We start from the raw sequence: 23,761 nt of genomic DNA, 5'->3' as shown, positions 1-23,761 counted from the left end.
CTCCAGACACAAACCTCCTTGCAGTGCTGCTCAGGACCAACAGGGGGCGCACATGACCAGAGAAAAAGACAGTGCATTGCAGCTCCATGCACTACTTTACAACGGGAAAATTCACTGTAACTTAACAATACTTTAGATACACAGAGTTTCTGTATTGGAAAGTGACAACTGAAGACAGTTTTTAATCTATGAGAAACTGTAATGTGGGTGCAAAGTTTTTTTTGGCAAGAGGGAAATTTTGAAGTCATGAACACAGATATGTTTTTCCTATTATATGTTGTATTTAGAAATATTGATCTTAAACTCCTTGTTAATCAATTTAATGATTTGAATGTTTAGCATGAATGGCAGCTGTAAGTTTCCTTTAGAATATTACAGTCTTAATGTTCATCAAAGTTTGAGGACGTGGAAAGATTATTGGAAAAATTACTGCTGTAACTCAGTTGTAATACAAGATATGTATTCATGTGATATGAAGATATTGCTCTAAATAGAAAGATAGGATTTGTTTCTAAAGTTTGTTCTAATGGATAATAATTTTCCTTTTTTGAAAAAAAAAAACAGATTTATATTATACATCTTACAAAGTAGCTGTAAACATACAGTGGATAAAGGACATCCAATTCAACAAATGGTGCTGGTCCAACTGGCACTCACATGCAAAAGAATAAAAACAGACCCTTTCTTATCTCCTTGTACAAGGCTCAAGTGTAAGTGGATCAAAGATCTCCACATTAAACCAGATACACTGAAACTATTAGATGAGAAAGTAGAGAAAACCTTTGTACACATAGGCACAGAAAAAAAATTTCTGAATAAAACACCAATGGCTCAAGCTCTAAGGTCAAAGATTTAAAAATTAGACTTAATGAGATTGCAAAGTTTCTGTAAGGCTAAGGACATTGTCAAGAAAACAAAACAACAGCCAATAGAGTGGGAAAATATCTTTCGCAACTCCACATAAGATAGAGGCCTAATATCCAAGGTATACAAAGAACTCAAAAAGCTAGACACCAGAGAATTGTGAGACCTTCAGTAAAGAGCTGAATAATACATCCCAGGTTATAATATGCTCAGAATGTTAGTTTGGACATAGTATTATTGAATATAGTATATCTAGTGTTAATTTCCACAGTAATCTATATTGTATACTGCATTCATTTGTGCTAGAGATTTATCAGCTGTTCAAGAGGAAGATATCCACTCTTTATGCTTTAATCCTGAAGAAACTTATATATTGAACGGGAGTTGTCCTTGACAAGAATGTACACTTTCTTTTTTCAGTGACTGATGGTCAGTACTTACTATGGGTTTAAATAGGAGAGACATGTTGTGTTTACATACTGGAGCTGCATGCATTCTCCGGCCTGTGCAGTCCATTCACTCTTGGCCAAGGTTCTGCACTCCTTTAGTCAGGGGATTAAGCTGGTATTCTCATTGTGGCATTGTAGCATAGCAGGGAGTAACTGAGGAAATACAAATGTAGAAGAAATTTAGGCAGGCTGGGTCCCAAGTGTTGTTGGGAATATAAGTGTATCTTTAGAATGTAGGAAAACAGACTGTAAAATGTTACTTTTGCTAATGAGATCAAGAATGTCACAACAAATATAAGGAATGTTCTTTGAATATAGATAAATAAAACTGTTACTGTCTTCACACATATACTTTCGTCTTCATTTTCTTACTCTTAAGAAGATGACAGAGAATTGAAAATGCTCAAGCTAGTATCGATATATTAAGAACTGTATTGGATTTATCTTCACCACACATGAAGAGTTTTTATGTCTAATACAACGTGAGAATAAATAGAAAAATATTTAGTGGTTTGTCTCCCAAATTTAATATTCTGTCATTTGTCTTTGGTAGGAACTCATACACACCATGATATTGATGGCAGTGTATGTAGGGGGATTGTAAAATATATGGCTTTAGGCTCTTTCTACTCAGACAAATCATCCAGAGATTATATTTCTGTGAAGTAATGTGATTCAATTACTGTCAAATATAGGAGCTTCATGAGAAAATACCTATTTCAATATCAAATATATTGTCTGAAATCTACTTATCTGGCTATATTAAAAGAACACACTATGATTAGAAACATAGCAACCCCACACCAATAAAAAAAACCAGTCACTGTGATGTTCCTAAATCTGCTACTATGCAGCTATGACCCTAAGGAAGATGATATAGCATTGAAAATGCTGCAGCTACAACCATGAGATCAAGACTATGCTGGATCAGAAATGAAGCTCATTCTAGACCTTATGTAGATTGAGATTAGATAGAAAAAAATAGGAAATTTTTCACTGATTTTTCTGCACAACCCACAGAATTCTGCCTTCATCTTTGAAAGTCCAGAATGAATGGATTCAAGAGGCAAGTATCAGATATGTTGAAAATTTTACAGTTTTTTTAACAGTGAATAAAAGAGCACAAAGCATATAAATACCAAATATATTTTCAAGTTTTCAACATGTTGATCAAGAAAATGTAATTCAATAAGGTAGTTTGAGATTTCATCTAATCCATGAAACAATGACATTTGTTACAGAAACAATTACACAAAATTCTGATGAGATATTGCTGAAAAGGGTAACATAATGAATGGTTATTTGAACATTCGGTAGTTACACTTGAACTATATGTTGATGTTTTCCCAAAGGGCAAAATACTAATGTAATGTGACATGCCTGTATATCTACTGGAAATATAACAGATCTTCTGTGCTAAAAAGTTAAAATATTATAACAAGTTTTAGGACATATGATAATGTATATTACAGGTAGGAGGATGGAAGAAAACTAGGAACAGGCTGAACTTGCAAATAAAAAAGCATGAAAGTCAGGAACCCAAGTATGAATGGAAGATTGGCACTGATTGAGACTCTACAAACACATGATGAGAAAAGTGTCTGTGGGAAGTTGGTGTAAGATGGGAAGTTGGGATCATGTCCAGATGTGTTTCCTCTGAATCCTACAGTCCTCCTTATCTCTAATGCCAGATTCACACTGTGAATGATGAATGATTAAAGACTGTGATGGTCTTATTTAAATAGCCAATGCCGGTCTCTATACAGCTTCCCCAATTATGAAGGCCAATTTGACTCCCATATGCAAATAAATTTTCTACTTCTAAACTATATCTCTCCTGCAATGGGATGATCACATATCTCTCACTGGTGACTGATCTCTGAAGAAAAGGGGAAGTAGCCTAAAGGATGAGGGAGTTGAGTTTTCTTTACCTGTTGACAGCACTTCCTGGTGAGTGTTGAGATTTCTTACATGTGTCCATGAGGATTTTCATTTTTCTGCGTGATTAACAAAATCGCCTCCCTTTTGTGAAGGTATCTTGTCTCAGGTGCAGCTTCAGGAGTCAGGACCTGGCCTTGTGAAACCTTCTCAGTCACTGTCTCTCACCTGTTCTGTCACTGGCTTCTCCATCACAAGCAGTGGTTCTAGCTGGAACTGGATCCGGAAGTTCCCAGGAAATAAACTGGAGTGGATGAGATACATAAACTCTGGTGGTGGCACTTACTACAACCCAACTGTCCAAAGTCGAATCTCCAGCACTAGAGACGCATCCAAGAACCAGTTCTTCCTGCAGCTGAACTCTGTGACTACTGAGGACACAGCCACATATTACTGTGCAAGAGACAAAGTGTGGAGTCTTCAGTGTGAACACAGACATAAACCTCCTTGTAGAGCAGCTCTGCACCAGCAGGGGGCGTGCAGCACACACAAAGCAGAAGGAAACTACTTCAGTTAAAATAACCAAAAAAAAAAAAAAAAAAAAAAAAAAAAAAAAAAAAGAATCTAAAAGACAAACAAACAAACAAAACAAAACAAAATTGCCCAAAAGTATAACACCAGCCTTCTATTGTAGAGGAGGAAACACTGATGATGTTAAATTATCTGATCTCCAGGTGATATAACACTAGAGCCCACTGAAACTCACTTATGCCTAGAAATTTTCAATGACATCCCTCTCTGAGGCTCCACATTTCAGCCAAACAGCTCACCTAATGCAACTTTTCTCCTGCAGGATAAATTACTACTAGAAACTCTACAGATATAGTCAGAAGCTTAGAATCTACATTAGTATCTAACATCCTACTGGGCATCTCAGCTCACCGAACAATAAAACCCCAGAGCCAAATTATAACCCCCTATGGTTCTTAAGGCCACAAAACCCCATTGTAGGTCCATACTGGACCTGAATACTCTCTTGCCACTAGAAGAACAGACCACACAGGGAAGAACACAAGAACAGAGACAGAAAACATGAGAAAAAAGTTCATCCATTAAAGATAAACTCTGATAATGGGACCTATGCTCATTAAAATCTCATAGTCAGATGACTAGTCAGTGGGCAGCATAAGAACAGAATTAACAAGGACCAGCGCTGTATGGAAACATTAGAGTCCATCTATCCAGCTCAATGAGCCCTGGATATTCCAACACAGTTGAAGGACAAGTAAATATTCCTAAATATAATATTATGAATGAGATAAATTCCGTTAACCACTGAAATAATAACATTTGTTGGGAAATACAGTAAAGGCAAACATGCACGGAGTCTGAGAGGCATACCACATTCTTCTTTCTATCTCTCTTAAAGGCAGCATTTGTAGGGGAAACATTGCTGTTTTGGTGTCATGCTGTTGTGAGTCAGAGGCCAGATGTCCGCAAAGGATTATCCATGGTGTTAATACTACTGGCAGAAAAAAAAAAGTCTTAATTATCAGAATCTGGGAAGAATTTCCAGTGCAAAATTCTGAACTCTATCAACATTTATATTATTAATATAATTTTATTATTAACATTATATCAATATCACTGCCCCACTTCAAGGCTTCCCTTTCCCATTCATCCCTAAGAAGGTGTTGGGTTAATTGTGGGGACTTTTGCCTGCTCCACCACAGGACACTACTGCTAGGGTTGGTAGTAAGCAGGAAGTTTGGTCCAGCTTGTCCCACACATTTGTAGGGAGGGTGTGGGACTATGAGAAGCTGCAGAGCACAGCTTCATCGGTGAGGAGCCATGGGGTGAGATATGGGATGGTCAGCCAGTGCTGGCTCACTGTTCTCAGGACCTGGAGATAGACCAGGGCCATTGGCACTCAGGTATCCTCTTTACCCAAACAACACTGGATGCCCTGGAAGAGATGATATATAGTATGGTGCCTGAGGATCTACCCTGGGGATAAGTGTAAGAGAGGAGTTCTGGCTCGTCCCACAATAGGGAGTCCTTGACGTGCATGCAGTTGCTTACTGGCTTGTTTTTGGTTGAAGCCACAGCTTCGGATACAGAAAAGCCTTCTATGGGACATTAGAGGGCAGCTTTGTAGGTGAATTGTTTCTCCACTGCTCCCCATCGCTGATTCCTATGAAAAGAGAAAGTCTATGGATGAAAGACATTTACTGTACAGCAGCAAAGCATCCTGACTGTACAGACGTCCGCTTTAGGTATTGCAACGGGATCTGAAGTACGCCCGAAAATCTCAGGAACCATGCCAAAGCCACACAGTGAATCAGGGACTGCCTTCTTTCAGACCCAGCAGCTCCATGCAGCCATGGCTGACACATTCCTGGAACACATGTGCGGCCTTGACATTGACTCCACACTAGTCACATCCCACTACACTGGCATCACTTGTATCATTGGCCCTGCTTCCTGGTCTCTGGAGATGCTGATGGAGATGATTAAGTCTGGAATGAATTTCTTGTCTGAATCTCTCTCACGGAACCCTTGAGTCCCATGCAGAGACCATCAAGAATGTCCGTGCAGCCACAGACAGCTTTGCATCTGATCCCATCCTCTACCGTCTCTTTGCGGTGGCTCTGGACACGAAGGGGCCTGAGATCCGGACTGGACTCAACAAGGGCACCAGTACTGCAGAGGTGGAGCTGAAAAAGGGAGCCACTCTGAAGATCATCCTACACGGAGAAGTGTGACAAGAACATCCTGTGGCTGGGTAGCAAGATCTACGTGGATGACGGGCTCATCTCTCTGTACGTGCAGGAGAAAGATGCTGACTACCTGGTGACAGGGGTGGAGAATGGTGGCTCCCTGGGCAGCAAGAAGGGCGTGAACCTGCCTGGAGCTGCCGTGGACCTCCCCACAATGTCAGAAAAGGACATCCAGGATCTTAAGTTTGGGGTGGAGCAGGATGTGGAGATGGTGTCTGCATCTTTCATCTGCAAGGCCGCCTATGTGCACAAAGTCCAGAAGGTCCTGGGGGAGAAGGGCAAGAACATCAAGATCATCAGTAAAATCGAGAACCATGAAGGTGTTCGCAGGTTTGATGAGATTTTAGTGGCGAGTGATGGGATCATGGTGGCTCGAGGTGACCTGGGCATTGAGATTCCCGCAGAGAAGTTCTTCCTGGCTCAGAAGATGATGATAGGACGATGCATCTGAGTTGGGAAGCCTGTCATCTGTGCCACACAGATGCTGGAGAGCATGATCGAGAAGCCACGTCCCATCCGTGCTGAAGGCAGTGATGTGGCCAATGCAGTCCTAGATGGAACAGACTACATCATGCTGTCTGGAGAGACAGCCAAAGGGGACTATGCTCTGAAGGCTGTTCACATGCAGCACCTGATATAGAGAGAGGCAGTGGCAGCCATCTACCACCTGAAGTTATTCTATGAACTCTGCCACCTGGCGCCCATTACCAGGGACCCCACAGAAGCTGCTGCCTTGGTATTAAATACATTTTGCAGGAAGACGTCTTTTAAGGAAAGTTAATTGGCTAAGCCTCCAGGCTTCAGGTACCTCATTATAATGAAGATCTGTCTTGTGCCTACATGACTTGTGGTCATTTCTTCTCATTGTGAAGGGGCTTAGGGTATTGCCCTTATGTGAATAATGGTCACTAATATATGGAAGGCTGTGGATAGTGTCAGGGGCCTGGTTTCCTGGAGTTTAGAGGAATGCCTACCATCTCTTAGGTTCACCAGTGTTTCAAACCTCATCTCAACCAGGAACCAGGATACCTTTTATGTTCCCATAAAATTATTAGATATTTTGTATTTACATTTGAGATATTATCTCCTTTCCCTAATATGATGCCCTCGCTGAGCATTTGCCTTCACATAGCTGCACTCCATTCTAAGCACAATCTCCATCCAATTGCTTGGCATTCCCCTACATTGAGAAAACATGCCCACCCTGGGCCGATAGCCTCATCTCATATTGTTACCAGGCACTGCTATCTTCAGCTACATATGCAACTGAATCAATGTCTCTCAATGTGTACACAAAGGTTAGTGTATTAGTTCATGGGAGTTTTGGAGGGTTTGATTTGTGATAATGCTGTTATCTTCCCATGAGGTTGTAACCCCTTTAAGCTCCTTAGGTCCTTTCTTTAACACTTAGGACCCAGAGTTCAGTCCAATGTTTACCTCCAAGCATACTCAGCTACATCTTTATGATTCAAATATTGTTGCTGAGGAGGCATCTCTATCTGGTTTCTGCCAGTAATTACTTCTAGGGATCAGCTATAGTGTTTGGATTTGATGGCTACATGTAAAGTAGATCCGAAGGTGGGATGCTTCTGAGTTATCATTTGTACAATCACTGTTCCTCATTTTACCCTGCATTTCCTCCTGTGAGTGTATTGTTCTCCCTTCTAAGAAGGACTTAGGCATCCCTATTTAGGCCTTTCTTCATTTTTAGCTTCATAATGTCTGTGAATTGATTATTGGGTATTTGGATTTTTCTGGGGCCAGTATCTGCATATCAGTAAGTGAATACCACATTGTGTGTGTGTCTGTGTTTGTGTGTGTGTGTGTGTGTGTGTGTGTTTGTGTGACAGGGTTACCTCACTCAGGATGAAAGTCTCTATTTCCATCCATTTGCCTACAAATTTCATGAAACATTTTTATCTAATACCAGAGTAATACTCCATTGTGTAAATGTACCACATTTTCTGTATCCATTCCACTGTTGAAGGACCTCCAGGTGGAACATCTCAATGAACAAGTTGCTTGTGGCTGCCAGAATAGCAGATTATCATTGGTAGTATAAGGGATTGGTGTTTGTCGATGGCATGGGACTCAATTTGAGTTGTTTAATTTTTGGCCATCCCTTCAGTCTTTCCCCATGCCTGCAGTTTTTGTAGGGAGGATACATTTTGGGTTGAAAATTTTATGAGTGGGTTTTATCACTCCAATGTGATTCCAGCTTGGCTTCAGGGGTTGACTTCTTCAGGTTCCAAATACACTAAGTAATGAGTCACAAATACTTGGGTGCCTCCTTTTCTCGGGTCTTTTTCCTGTCCTGGAGTTTAGCTTCCCTTCTCACCCCACTCAGATGCAGATTTACATTCATTTTCATGGTGAACTAACCATCTCCCCTGTCATTCCTCACACTTGATCCTGAAACCCACCAATATATTTTCCACCCCTCCCAGTTCCCTGCCTCCTTTTGCTTCTTATGACTTCTACTTGTCCTTCCAACTGATATTCAATTTTCTTTGCTTGATCCTCTTTTTCTTGTTAGCTTAAATACATCTGTGGAGTATAAAGTTTTACTTGTATTTTGTGACTTATATCCATCCACTTGTAAATGAGTACATATCATTTGTGACTGGGTTATATCACTCAGGATGATATTATCTCCATTCTCCAGATTGGCCTTCAAAATTCAAAAAATGACAGCTTTGCTTGTAGTAGCCTAATCATATTCCATAGTGTAGGCATAATTATTTTTTTCCTTTATACATTACTTTTTATTGATATATAGGTTCCTTTACCTTTCTTTCTCTAATGAATGACGCTGCTATGAACAGAGTTAAACAAATGTCTGTGTGGGGTGTTAATTTGGGGCATATGCCCAGGAAAGATATAGCTAGGTCATGAGGTGGAACTATTTCCAGATTTCTGAGAATCTAGCAAATTGATTTTCTAAAATATTTGTGCAAATTGTACTTCAAACAAGAATGAAGAAGTTTAATGAGATAATCATGTGAACATTTTCTTTATGTAATTAATGACCGTGATGGATTTCTATATATTGAACTATCCCTGCATCACTGGAATGAAGCATGCTTGACTGATGATTTCTATGACATGCTATCAGATTTGGTTTGTAGGTAATGTATTATGACCTTGCATCAATATTTATAAAAAATCGGTATTTTTGGTTATTATTGTGGTTTAAATATCAGAATTATTGTAATCACCCTCATAGAATAAATTTGGCAGTGTTTCTTATCTTTCTTTTTCTATAATAATTTTAGTAGTTTTAGCATTAGCTGTTTAGAAATCTCATAGATCACATACTAAAACAAACTGTCATTGGGTTTTTTCCATTTGGTTTGGAGCCTTTTAATAATGCTTCTATTTCTTTAGGGTCTGTTGGATTATTGATATAGTTCTTCTTAACTTTAATTTGAAAACTGGTATTCGAATAGAAAACTGTCCATTTTTTTTTTTTTTTTTAGGATTCCAATCATGTGGAGAACAGATTTTGAAAGTAGGACTTCATTACCCTTTGAATTTCCTCAGTGTCAATTAATATGTACATATTTTCATTACTAATTTTGTTAATTTGGATACTATTTCTCTATCTCTTGTTTAGTTACACTAAGGATTTTATTTCCTGTTATATTTCTGAGAGAACCAACTATGCTTTCATTGATTTTTATTGCTCTCTTTGTTTCTAACTCATTGATTTCATCACTGATTTTAATGAATTCCTGCCTTCTACTACTCTTTGGTGTGCTTGCTTTTATTTTCCAGTTCTTTCAGATGTACTTTTATATTTTTTCTATGAGAATATTCTAATTCATTCATGAAGGCACTGAGTGATAAGGACAATAATTTTAGCAGTATTTTAACTGTGTCACATAGGTATGGGTATGTTGGGCCATTATTTTCTTCGAATTATATGACATCTTTTACTCCTTTTTTATTTCTTTCTTGACACATTTATTATTGAGTAGAGGGTAGTTTAATTAATATGAATGTAAAATTTCCAGCATTTCTGTTGTTATTGGTGTCCAGAATTAATTCAGGAAGTTCTCATAAGATACAAAAGATTACTTCAAATTTCTTGGATCTTTGGAGGCTTGATTGGTTGCTAACTTCGAAGAAACTATTTGAGAGGAATCCATAATGTGTGGAGAAGGTATTCTTTTGTGCTTGTATGAAATATTCTGAGGAACAGCAGAGATCAAGGAACACAGGTTTGGTGAGACAGCACTCCAAGTAGCCAAGGAACAGAGAGGTCTGTGCTGAAGACTCAGAAAGTGCACCCCTCCATTGGTTCAGGGGAGCAGGAAACCTGCCTTAGGATGTCTATTTCCAATCTGCGGCCTCTGCTTGCAGAACTGATGCTCAGGCCATCTGCCACCAGTAACAGCAGAGATCCAGGGACACAGACCATATACAAGGGAAAAACTAGAACCAATCACTGAAAACAGGACCACTTATAATCACAGACAGCAAGATGGCAAGAGGAAAGTGAAAGAACATACCCCCAGGGAAATGAAGACAACCTGGCAACACCAGAACCCAGCTCTCAAATCACAACAAACGAAGGAATGCCAAACACTCCATAAAAAGAAGACTCATATCTGAAATCATACCTCAAGATAATGATAGAGATCTTTAAACAAGAATGGGAGGAAAAGCAAAAAGAATTAAAAGCTTTTAAAGAGGAAACAAGAAAAACACTCAAAGAATTCAAAGAACTCGAGGAAAACAGAACCAAAGAAATGAAGGAATGAAAGAAGTAATTTAAAATGGAAATGGACACAATAAAGAAAACACTAAAAGAGATGACCCTATAGGTAGAAAACCTAAAAAGGAAATCAGTAGTCACAAATGCAAGCATCTACAACAGACTACAAACGATGGGAGAGGGAATCTCCGGGGCTGAAGATAACATTGAAAACATAAACAAAAGAGTGAGACAAGATGCAAAAACCAAAAAGATACTAACAAAAATTGTCCAGGAGATCCAGGACACAATGAGAAGACAAAACATAAGGATAATAGGAATAGAAGAGGGTGAAGAATATCAACTAAGAGGCACAGTAAATATCTTCAAAATATCATAGAAGAAAACTTTCCTACCCTTAAGAATGAGATGACCATGAGCATAAATAAGCCTACAGAACTCCAGATAGAGTGTACCAGAAAAGAAATTTGTCCTGCCACATAAGAGTCAAAACGCCAAGTGCCCAAAGCAAAAAATGTATACTAAATGCAGTAAGGGGCAAAGGTCATGTAATGTATAAAGGCAGACCAATCAGAATCACACCGCATTTTTCTAAGGAGACTATGAAAGTTAGAAGATCCTGGACAGACATCATGCAGACCTTGAGAGAATTCAGGTGTCAGCCCAAACTTTTATACCCAGCAAAACTCTCAATCACCATGAATAGAGATAACAAGATATTCCAAGACAAAACTAAATTTACACAATATCTGACCAGAAACTCAGCATTAAAATGAATTATAGGTGGAAAACCCAATAAAAGGAAATAAACACCATACAAGGAAAAACAAAAAAATACCTAAGCAAGAAAACCAAAAGAAGAAAGACACACAGGTACAATTCTACCTCCAAAATCAAAAATGGCAGGAAACAGCAACGACTATTCCTTAATTAACATAAATTGATTATATTCCTCAATAAAAGGATATAGACTATCAGACTGGATACATAAACAAAACCCATCATTTTGTTGCATACAGGAAACTCATCTCAGAGGCAAAGACAGACACTATCTCAAAGTAAAAGGTTGGGAAATAAACTTCCAAGCATATGGTCCCAAGAAGCAAGCTGAAGTGGCCATTCTAATATCGAATAAAGTATATTTTCTGCCAAAAGTTATCAAAAAAGTTAAGGAAGGACACTTTTTACTCATTACAGGGGAAATTTATCAGGAGGAACTCTCAATTCTTAACATATATGCACTAAATACAAGAGTACCATATTTATAAAAGTAACCCTACTAAAGCTCAAAATATACATTGCACCCCACAGTATAATAGTGGGAGACCTCAACACTGCACTCTCAACAATGGACAGATCATTGAAAAAGAAACTGAACAATGACACACAACAACTAGCAGAGGTTATGGACCAATTTGAATTAATAGATATCTACAGAACATATCATCCTAAAACAAAAGAATACATATTCTTCTCAGCACCTCACAGTAACTACTCCAAAATTGACCATATAATCAATCACAAAAGAAGCTACAATAGATATAAGAAGATTGAAATACTCCCATGAATTCTATCAGATCACCATGGACAAAAAAAGACAAAAAAAGTCCAATTACACATAAAAACTAAACAACTCTAATAAGCAATAGTAGGGATAAAGAAGAAATAAAGAAAGAAATTAAGGATTTTATAGAATTTAATGAAAATGAAAACACAACATACCCAAAACTATGGGATTCAATAAAAGCAGTACTGAGAGGAAAACTCATAGCTCTGAGTGCTTCCAAAAAGAAACTGGGGAACGCATACATCAGCAACTTGACAGCACAGCTAAAAGCTCTAGAACAAAGGAAAACAGACACAACCAAGAGGAATCTGGAAAGGACCAGTTGTTCTTCAGTAGATGAATGGATGCAAAAAATTTGGTATATTTACACAATGGAGTACTATTCAGCTATCAGAAACAATGACTTAAGAAATTCTTAAGAAAATGGATGCATCTAGAGAATATCATCCTGAGTGAGATAACCTAGTCACAAAAGAACAGGCATACTATGTAGTCACTGATAATTGAATACTAACACCTGAAAGCTCAGAACACCCCAGAAATAGCTCACAGACTATATGAAGTGCAATAAAAAACAAAGGACATAAGGAAATAAAGAAAAAAAAAAAGAAAATGAAAAACCATTATGCTTAACCTTTATACACCAAGAAACCTTTGACTAATTCCATGTTACATCTTGTTTTAAATGTATTTTATGCTCATTGTAACTAGTAAGATCTTAATGCACACTGTCAAATATTTAAAAAAACCAAGTACTGTCAAAAATTTATTCCTATACTTTTATGTAAAAATGCTTAAAATGTGAATATTTATCTTTCTTTTTTAAAATAAATTTGTTCAACTAAAAATTAAACAAAATTAGAGAAAAATAGGAAGTGGGCTGGTGAGGGAGTGAGGTAGATAAAAAAAAGGAGACACTTTTACAGTCGTAAATACTAATTTTCATAGTTAAATCTCAATTGACAGATTTTGCAGATCAGAAATGGCTATAATGTTTCCAGTTATAAGGCCTAGCTAGAGTTCCATTTGTAATAACTCTACTTTTTCATTGGGTATCTTAATAATTATAAACTTCTTTCTTGTTTTCATATTTGGGTGAGCTGATTAAACAAACAGTGAAATATAATCTTGATATTTTCTTCATTGTGTATTTTTTTAATTTCATATGTCCAAGTTACAAGCTTAATTTTTGCCTTCAGGTAAATTGTTTCTGTTTTGAAATTGAAAAGAAACCACTAATAAATCCTTTGTCTATTTTCAGTCCACTCTATATTGTTTTATTTTGTTATAGAAAACTTCTGAGATACTCACTTAGAAATATTTAATTCCCATTTCAACCATACCTTCTTTGTGTCTACACTCTAATTTGTGGAAATATTGTGGTAGATAATGCTTTCTCACTGTGTGAAATACCAAACCAGTTATCTAAGGGAGCTTATCTTCCTAAAAAAAAAATTTGTGCTAAAAGTGGTTTTGTTGCTTTTACAATACTCAGTATGAATCATGATGGCCAATGATCATTGCCATTCTCACTTCATCATATTGAGAGTACATAAATCTACTGTACATAAATCCTGCCGACAGTGTCCATCTTTCCTAATGCACATAGATACAGTTTTACAGTGTTTCTTTTTGTTTTTGATTTTTTTGTTTATTTACCTTTCAAATGTTATCCTTGTTTTGAATTCCCCACCAAAATCCCCTATTCTCCCTACCCTGCTTCTATGAGGGAAATCCATCACTCCCACAACCAGTTAACCCCCCTGGCATTTCCCTATAGGGGAGCCTTCAGGATCTACAGGACAGAGTCTCTCTGTCCCGCGCAACCGTCTGGCCAGCAAGAACGACGCGGCACACAAAATAGGATTCTTCTGAGGTAAAGCTTTAATGCTCTCGAGACGCAGAGCATAAGCTTGCAACATGTGAAGACGAAGACCCTGAACTATCTAGCCCATCCCCTTATATAGGAATCACTCCTTGCCTTGGACATGGAGCCCCCTGAATGGTTGAAACTCATCAGGCCTTATGAGGCCACGGGAGAGGCAGGGCTCAAGGAGTGGAAAGTTACCCAGTGCCTGCAAACATGACTTGTTTACTGCTAATTCCAGCCAGATGTCAGCGCCATCTTGTAATGGAGAATGTGCAGGCAGCGACCCACATCTCCCCCTTTCTTTTATTCTTTAAGCAAAGTAGGACACCCATATTAGGAGGGCAGAGATAGAAGTCAAATCCTCATTAAGGTGTATAAAGACCATGTACAGGAGTAACCGCTAGGCTTTTTGTAGACCATAGTACTCTTGACCTGTCACTCTGCCATTTTTCTGAGGGAGGGATACTGGGGCAGGCAACCCTCACGCCAGATGACATATCTCCCAGAGATACCCCGCGACAAGGGGCTCTCAGTGCGATGCTTTACTTGGCATCCCTCATGGGCTGCTCAAACCAGACACTCTAATCCTGTGCAATGAACTGAAGTTCTAGGAGTGCAAGAGCTGTCTGGCTGGTGACCTACTGCTTAAGCATAGACAACCAGATATCAGCTGATGCTCCATGTTCTAGAGCGACAAGCGCTTGGGCAATAACCACCTTGTCTCTTTTTGTTTGGGCCTTGAGCTTACAAACCCGTCAGAGAAGCCACACAAGTCCGCATCAAAGGATTGCTCCAAAGAGTCCCACCCCCACCCAAGTTGATATCAGTGGTGAAAAACTTAGGGAAGACTGTAGCATCGTGTTCCACTGGAATTGGTTTCGGGAATGTTGACAGAATCGCCCATCTCGCCTCTCCTCTGACTCTCTGGTTCCAAAGCATCAGGAGCAGGGCTGTCATCAGGAGTCTCCACCATTTTTCGAGTGAGCCTCTTGGGGACCCAGAATGGATTATTTTCATCCTGAGGGAAAACACAAACAGCTCCCCTGGATCTGATCAACACAAGATCCGGTCCTTTCCATTTATTAGTTATGACATCTTTCCATTTCACCATCTCTCTTGGTTTGTCCATTGGTAAAAAATTTAAGGTGAATAGTGCCATGGAAGTTGCAGTTCTAGGCACAGGGGGTAGAGCTTGCATAATTCCCCCTTTTTGTTTTATTAAACAGGATTTGAGGGTGCGGTGAGCACGTTCAACGATGCCTTGCCCTTGTGGGTTTTAAGACAAACTTGTGAGATGTGTCACAGCCATGTGGCTACAAAATTGTTGGAAGTTTTGTGAGGTATAGGCCACGTTGTATAGGGCCAAGCAAATGCATTTGTTCATTGATGGCTCTCAATTCATGCAACAATCACCATTTTTCTGATTTCTTTTTAATCACAAAAATGGGGGTATTCCAAGGTGAAGTAGAGGGTTCTACATGACCCAATTGTAGTTGTTCTCTAATCAATTGGGTAACAGCTTCTTATTTTTCGGAGGTAAGGGGCCATTGAGGATCCCATACCCGATCCTCCGTTTTCTATGGTATGGGCCATACTGCCTTAATGGCACTTTGGAAAAGCCCAGACCCTGCCTTTCTTTGGGTCCAAGCCTTCTCACTCATCATCATCTGAAGTCTCGGGGCTTTCAATGTTAAGAGCCTCAAGGTCCTCTACAGGGTACAAGCTTACTCTCCTTTTCTTAATATTAGAGGGCATAAGGGAATGAAAATCTGAAGGTTTGTGGATAACAACTCTCCCACTGTGCAGTGTACCTGGAGGTCCGTTTTCCTTAGAGGGAGAATATCTTTTCCTGCATGCACCCATCCTCTCGCTTTGTTCGGCTTCTGATAGTCTATCCTAGACTTCACTCAATGCCTCTTGCCCCGTAGCGATAGCGGGCCTACAACTCTCATCTTTTAAACAATTTTGTACCATCATCCAAATGGCCATGGTCCTGGGACGGAGGTTTCCGGCAGTCTGCGCACAGTCTAAATCTCTACCCAATTTTTTCCATGAGGTTGGTGAGAGAGACCCAGAGACTGCAAATCAAGGGGCAGCACGCTCTACCTTTTATGAAACGCTGTAAGATCCAGGTGGGCAATTCTAGATCTCTCTGCTTAAGAATTGACTGCAGGGCTGTAACGGTCCAGTGTGAAGAGCCCATCACAGCGATGTAATGCCCCAGGCTTATTTACATTGTGGCACAAAGTGAAACTGAAAGGTGAGTAAGCACAAAACTAACACCAGCCCTGTTGGACACAAGAGGAAATTAAGAGGAAGAGAATAAAAACTGCACTGACAAAGACCAGAGCCTCTACGGACACTTCCCACGGCCGTGGAAGATTTAAACCAAATTTAAAGAAAGATCCAGGGTCAGACATACCTTGCCAAACTTATCTCCCTGCAGTTCTGGATCCTCCCTGCCCAGAGACAAGGGGTCTTCGGTGGTGCAGACGATGGAGTGGTCGAGTTCCCGGGTTCAGGCACCAGATGTCCTGCACAACCGTCTCACCAGCAAGAAGGACACGGCACATGATATAGGATTCTTCTGTGGTAAAGCTTTAATGCTCTCGAGACGCAGAGCATAAGCTTGCAACACGTGAAGATGGAAACCCCGAACTATCTAGCCCATCCCCTTATATAGGAATCAGTCCTCGCCTTGGACATGGAGCCCACTGATTGGTTGAAACTTATCAGGACCTATGAGGCCACAGGAGAGGCAGGGCTCAAGGAGTGGAAAGTTACCCAGTACGCGTGCACATGACTTGTTTACTGCTAACTCCAGCCGGATGTCAGCGCCATCTTGTAATGGAGAATGTGCAGGCAGCGCCCCACATCTCTCCACTCATTTCTTCCAGATAAGGCAGTTCTCTGCTGCATATGAATCTAGAGCCATAGGTCCCTCCATTTGTGTGCTTTAGCGGATGTTTTAGTCCTATAAGCTCAGATGCAAGGGATCTAGTTGATCGACATTATGGTTCTTCCTATGGTGTTGCCAACACTTTCAGATATTTCAGTCCTTCCCCTTTCTTCTCCATTAAGGTCATTGTACTCAGTTAGATGGTTGGTGAAATTTTCTAATATATGTATAAGACTAAGACATGGACTGATAACAAGGACATAGAAATCACCTGTCTATTCATACTGTGATGAGGACACATACATCAAGTATGGTTTTGAGAGTTAAGTGTGTGTCAGAAGCTCATTGGGATGCTGTCTAGGTGTAATTGACACATTTCCTTGTGTCTTTACACTATCACACTCAAACAGAATCCTATTGTACATAAATCCTGCTGACAGTGTCCATCTTTCCTAATGCACATAGATGCAGTTTTCAGTTTTTGGAAATACATATTTATTCTACTAAGAATTATTTTTTATACTCTGCCTCAAATCAACAACTTAAAAATGTGAATATAAAAAAATCTTCTAAAATGATGGGTAGGTCTATGATCAGATACAGTTGTCTGTGTAGAGACACAAAGGACTCAATTTTTAAATGCATGGATTGGGCCTACTTATTGACAGTAGATTAGTGAGCAAAGTTCTACAAAATTCAGTGTATGCTCATAAGTAGAATCTAGTACATGTTAATTGTACTACATTACCCATGATTCATCCTCAAGGAATCCAAGAGTAGAAAATGGAGTAGTCCTACTCACTGATGCCTTAGTGTCCCAACAGGTAAATATTTGCTTCCTTATCTATGACCCTGTATTCTGTAGTTCGACAATTCTTGCTTTAATTGGAGAATAACTTTATTCCTGAAAGATGAAAACAGTTTCATCAACCTGGAGCTATGACATTTTCTTGGTCACTGGAAGGTTCTTGATGCCCTTGATTCATCTAATAAAAAATGAATTTATGCATATAATTTCGCTACAGCTAAAAACTGTATTTCTGATATATAATAATCTACTATTTGTGATCTGATTAAATTTATATTCACATTTAATGTCGACTTCTCCTTTAGTGTAGACAAAAATTATTGATAGCCAAACTGTATGTATTACTGCATTGTAAAGGCTTTGATCATATTATGTCTAGCTGAATATGAAAATTCAGAATGTAGTTCAGAGATGATTCTATGCAGTGGTACTATGGTCTGATATGTAACATATCTCCAGCCTTATAATGTGTTATGTAATGAACAGAATTGCTACAGATATTCCTGTTCTGTGCAGTTAAAGAGGGCAGCTAATTTCCCTGCTGTTTTCCAGGAAGGATAATGCTATTAGGAGTCAATCTGCTGCTTTACATAGGATCACTCATTGAAAGTATAGAAAATCTTAAAAGAAGCATGAAACTTGATATCTGTATTTCTTATGTCTGTAAATATCCCCTGTGGTTCCAGGACAACTTTCTAGGAATATTTAACTTTCATGTCAAGTGAGCCTGAGTAACTAAATCAATAAAATAGGCCTGAGCTCTTAAGAGCCGGAAGTATAGCCTTCTTCTCTGGAGAGTTGAACTGGGGCATCTAGAAGCTTGTCTGCAAGTACAGCATAGTGTTAGTACTAGTGTCTGTGACTGGAGACTACCCATGATTAGACCCAAATTGGGCTTGACACTGGTCAGCCATTCCTTCAGTTTCTGCTTGTTTCTTTCGCTGATTTTTTTCTTTAGGAAGAAAATATTTTGGGTCAAAAGTTTTGTAGGTGTATAGTTGCACCTATACTTCCAAGGGGGACCTGTTTGGCAACTGGAAGTGGTCTCTTCAGGTTCCATATTCACACTGTTGATCCGTTTGACAAGGGTCACCCACAGTGAGTCCTGGAGCCTCCCCATGTGTAAAAGTTTGTAAAGTGTATGCTTAATGGTTTTTAATCCCATTGATAGTTTAATGTCTCTCATTTGATCCCCAATTTTATTAATTTGTTCTTTTTGTCCTTTGCTAACTTTCCTTTATATTTGTCAGTCTTCTTTATATATCAAAGAACCCATTTCTATTTTCTTTGATTTTTGTATTATCTGTTCCATTGTCATCCTTTCAGTTTCAGGTGAGGATTTATTATAGCTCCCAACCCACTGCTTCAGGATTTGTTTGTTTTTTTGTTATTCAAGGGCTTATGATGCAAAATCATAATAGTTATTAAATTAATATTATATAAATTAATATATATATACTTTATTATTAATATAAATATAGTATTAATATAAATTAAATTTTAATTTAGGTACTTTGCACTATAGTATTCTGTGATTATATGTGATTCTATTCTAGGAATTTGCAAATGTACTCCCTATGACTTATTTCTGGACAGTGACATCATTTACAGTGTGTTGTTAATTTTTATGCGTTGTTGAATTCTCTATAATTTTCCTTACTATTTAGCTTTATTATATTGCAGTCAACTAAAATGCTGTATGTTGTTTCAATTTATTGTATATTTTTTGAAACTTGTAGTACATCTTAACATGTTTAGTTATGTTTAAATAGCCAATTTGATAAAACACTGTGACCAAAATATCATGCATTAGAGAGAATTAATTTCACCTAATAATTCTAAGTGACAGTTCATCATTGAGGGAGGTCTGTCCAGTAACCTGAAAAAGGAAACTGGGGCAGCAACTGTGGTAATTTCAGCGTGCTAACCTGTTTTCTTGCCTTCTGCAGTCTGATTCCATATACCATCCAAGATGACCCATAGCGTGTGTCACTGCCTCCTTCAGGATGAAAGACCGTCAGCTATCTTCATTCAAGTATATGTGGTCCAGGCTTGATCAGCAGCCAATCAGCTTGCAGCATTTTCCTACTGGAGTTATTCCACCTCCCAAAAAATATTGACTCTGTCTTGCTTTAGATTGATATTTAAACTATCTAACACATATTCAATTTTGAAGAAAATTTCCTGTACTATCATTGTTGGGTTGGAGTGTTCAGGAGACATCTATGGAGTCCATGTCTGTTACATGCCAATTATCATCAATGATTCTCTTACCAGATTTTGTCTAAATAAACTTTGTATCAGTACAGAAGGTTATTAAATTCTACCATTGACAGGCACTGCAATGCTTGTAATCTGTGCTTTTAATATATATAGTATACATTTTTGTACAAATTTTGCTTTATATATTTAAAATTTTAATAATATTTAATGGATTTTTCTTGAATAAATATGAAGTGGTTTTTTTACCTCTTCTAACTAGTTTTGTATATTTATGCTTTCTAATTTCTTAATTTTATTTTGTTGGAGTATCTTTTTTCAAATTTACCATTTAAGATAGACAGAGATGTCTGTTTTTAATGGTACCAACAAGATTTCTTTCACAGTTGAATCCCAATGCTAGTCTGATTTTTAATCAAAAAATTGTGACAATTAGTGATAAAAGTTATTATTAAAATGTGTCAAAAAATTCTTGTCATTCTATTTGTCTTGGTGCTTTCTTAGAACTCAAAATTAGCTGTTCTGGAATTATGCGTGTATTCCCTATGATATTGGATGTGTTTATTCACTTCAGCACAGACAATTCATTAATAAGTTTTAAGCATTAATTTTTTTGCTTATTTATTCAATATTTGTTTGTTTGTTGTATATGAGCACAAAAATAATGTATCAGATTACATTGTAGATGGTTGTGAGCGGCAATGTGGTTGCTGAATATTTACTTTAGGTCCTCTGGAAGAGTAGACCCCAACTCATTATTTGTGTCTTTATTAATTTTGGTAGAATAGATAATGTGCAATTATTTACCTTTTCATATTATGTGTTCTCTCATCCTCTTGTATGTAGATGGGTTTGGTACATTTTCTAACTGTGTTATTGGCACATTTATTTTGCACTAGTTTGCTAGAAAGTTTCTCTGGATTTTTCCCATGATGTTCTACTCTTTCTCCTCTGCAATAACACAAAAATTGGCTAGGTCTCTTCATAGCATCCCACAACATTTATATGCCATATTCATACACAGTTAAAATATTCACATTTGTCTTTACTGAGTGACTCAGTACTTGTACTTGTCATGTTTTGAACATGACTCTCAGATGTTTTTCCAGGATGATGTCTATTGATGAAATGTACCAGTGAGGGATTTTTGTTTTATACTCATTAAGAATTTTATTTCCAACATCATTTTAGTTATTCTTTACTTGACATAATATTTTCATAGCATGGATTACTTTCTCTTCATTCAGTTCTTTTCTAAATTCTTGTTGTAGATGATGCTGTTGTCTTAGAATATAATTCTTACATTTGGTTTTGTTTGAGCATTGTTTAATCATTCTTTCAAAACCTTTGCAGAATTATTTTCTTCCAAACTCAATACAAGAAAAGAAAGAAAACTAAAAAAGAAAAGAAAATGAATGAAAGATAAATCAAACAAATAAGAAAGAAAATGTATCAAGTAAAACATACAAAGCCCCAGTAAGCATGTAAATGACAGCATTTCTTTTTTGTTTTTTGTTTTTTTTTTAAATTTTCTCTACTTATTTTTCAAACGTTATTTCTTTTCCCAGATTCCCATCTCAATTAAGAGTATTAAATCCCCACTCTCCCTTCCTCTATGAGACTGCTCCCAAACCAACTAATCCCTTTCATCCCACTCCAACCCCACAGCATTCCCCTACACTGAGGCATTGAACCTTCACAACACCCAGGGTCTCTCTTAACTGTGATGCCTAATAAGGCCATTCTCTACTACATAGCAGCTGGAGCCCTGGATCTCTCAATGTATACTCTTTTGGTTGGTACTTTAGTTTTTAGGATCTCTGGGTTGTCTGGTTGTTTGATATTGTATTTCTCCCTATGTAGTTGCAACGCCCTTTAACTCCTTCAGTCATTTCCCTAACTCATCCATTAATGACACTGTTCTCAATTCAATGATTGGCTGAGAGCATCTTCCTGAGTATTTGTCAGACTCTGGCAGAGCCTCTCAGAAGACAAATATATCAGGTTCCTGGCAGCATGCTATTTTTTGCAACCACATTATTGTCTGGATTTTGTCACTGTATATGGGGTGGATCCCCACTATGTGATAATTAGTTCCTCTCACGATGCTGCTGTACACATCTATCCATTATTAAGGAGTGGCCTTCTTCACTGCTGACCCATGAAAACACAGTTTTCAATGTCTTTAAATCACCAAATGAATTAACACTAATTATAGCCTAATTCTTGCCCTATAGTGAATCAACTACTCTCCCTTCAGTTATCCTTGGGTTAAAGTCTTGATAAGCCTTGAGGTTTCACTTCCTCGACTAGAGCACAGGGGTATGAAATCTTCCCATGACACCTGACATTTCCAGAAGTTGTTATGCTTCTAGCTTTTTTATAAGAAATAATATATATTTATTAAAGGCATCTTAAAAAGGAACAGTGTTAAAGAGTTTATACCTTTTATATTCAAAACAGTCAATAGAGACAGTATGATCCAACAATGAACTATTGACTTGATAATGGATGTGTCTGTCAATAGAGTGTAATTGAAAGTCAAATACAAATTTACTTTTCAATTGTCATGTGTAGTTTAACTGATAACCTAGGGAGCCAAATCACTGGAGTTTCTTTTGAAAACATCACTTTTGTAAGCCAGCTGGGTATTATACTCCAGGGTGGGTGGTACCTGATTTTCTAATAAAGTGACAAAATGATCCTATAATTATTTGAATTATCTTTATCTTAATAATATTTCAAAAATATATTTTATAATTTTTAATTTCATATATTTTAACTTTATATTTTTATTTATAAATCATTTATTAGTTTAGGAATTCTTATAGGTTTCTCTTTAAGACTTTAGTTATTTATATGTCTATGTAGTGTCACTACAAGACAGTACATCTTCCTAGATCTGCTCTAAAGTGGTGTGCTATAACTTAATGATTGTTATGTTTAAGAATATGGGAAAATCATATTAATGGCAGGAATGTTTTGTAAAATGAATTTCTTACAGCCTTGCTGAATAAGGGTGGACCAGTTACAGATTATATAATAATCCGAGGCAGACTATCTCAGGATAATCACCTGCTCTCTATTAGCTCATTCCATTATAGCTCCCAACACATCAGGTGAAAGAATTTTCAATTTAGTATCTTACAAATTAATGAGGGCAGCTGCTGACATAGCTGCATGACCATATCTTAAAAGCTTTTCGGAATTCTGCTGTAGATTCCACTAGAAGAGCTCTGATATCTTTTCTATGCAAGAGACCTGATTCTTCTGAGAGTCCATAAGAAAAAAGTTGTGAGTACCAATAGAAGCATGAATAGCAATATGGGTTTATTAAGATAACAGAGTTCAGGGCATGGAGAGTTGGCTCAATGGTTGAGAGCACAAGCTACCCTTTCTTAAAATAGGTTTAGAAGTTGGCAGGACTAAAAGGTTTAAAAATTACAGGCACAAAATATATCTGCCTTTAAACTTTGATTTTGCTATCATTATTAAACTATAGCACTTTTATTAATTGAAAATTACAAAAATGTTACAATCTACAACAATACAGGATATAAAGGTCAGAAGCTTTACTTATCTCCTTATGGACTATATTTATGAGTTTAAAAGTTTTGATACTAAGAGAATATCAATATAAATTGGTTTTTTTGTGTCTAAATAAAGCAGAAATAAAAACTAAATCCTAATCTTTATGAAAGCCACT

The 23,761-nt window shown here is 37.7% G+C and overlaps 1 pseudogene across 1 annotated transcript in view; it reads left to right on the top strand.

Annotated features, from left to right (window-relative positions):
- The first annotated feature begins 5,511 nt into the window (after positions 1-5,511).
- LOC308418226 overlaps positions 5,512-23,761 on the top strand; it is a 34,123-nt pseudogene continuing 15,873 nt past the window's right edge. Inside the window, exon 1 of the transcript in view lies at positions 5,512-6,747. The product of the transcript in view is annotated as an uncharacterized misc_RNA (transcript). The remainder of the gene's footprint in view (positions 6,748-23,761) is intronic.

Source organism: Micromys minutus (genome assembly GCF_963924665.1).
Source record: "Micromys minutus genome assembly, chromosome: 1".
NCBI lineage: Eukaryota > Metazoa > Chordata > Mammalia > Rodentia > Muridae > Micromys > Micromys minutus.
The sequence above is the reverse complement of the archived record's forward strand: the minus strand, read 5'-3'. Positions and strand labels throughout refer to the sequence as shown.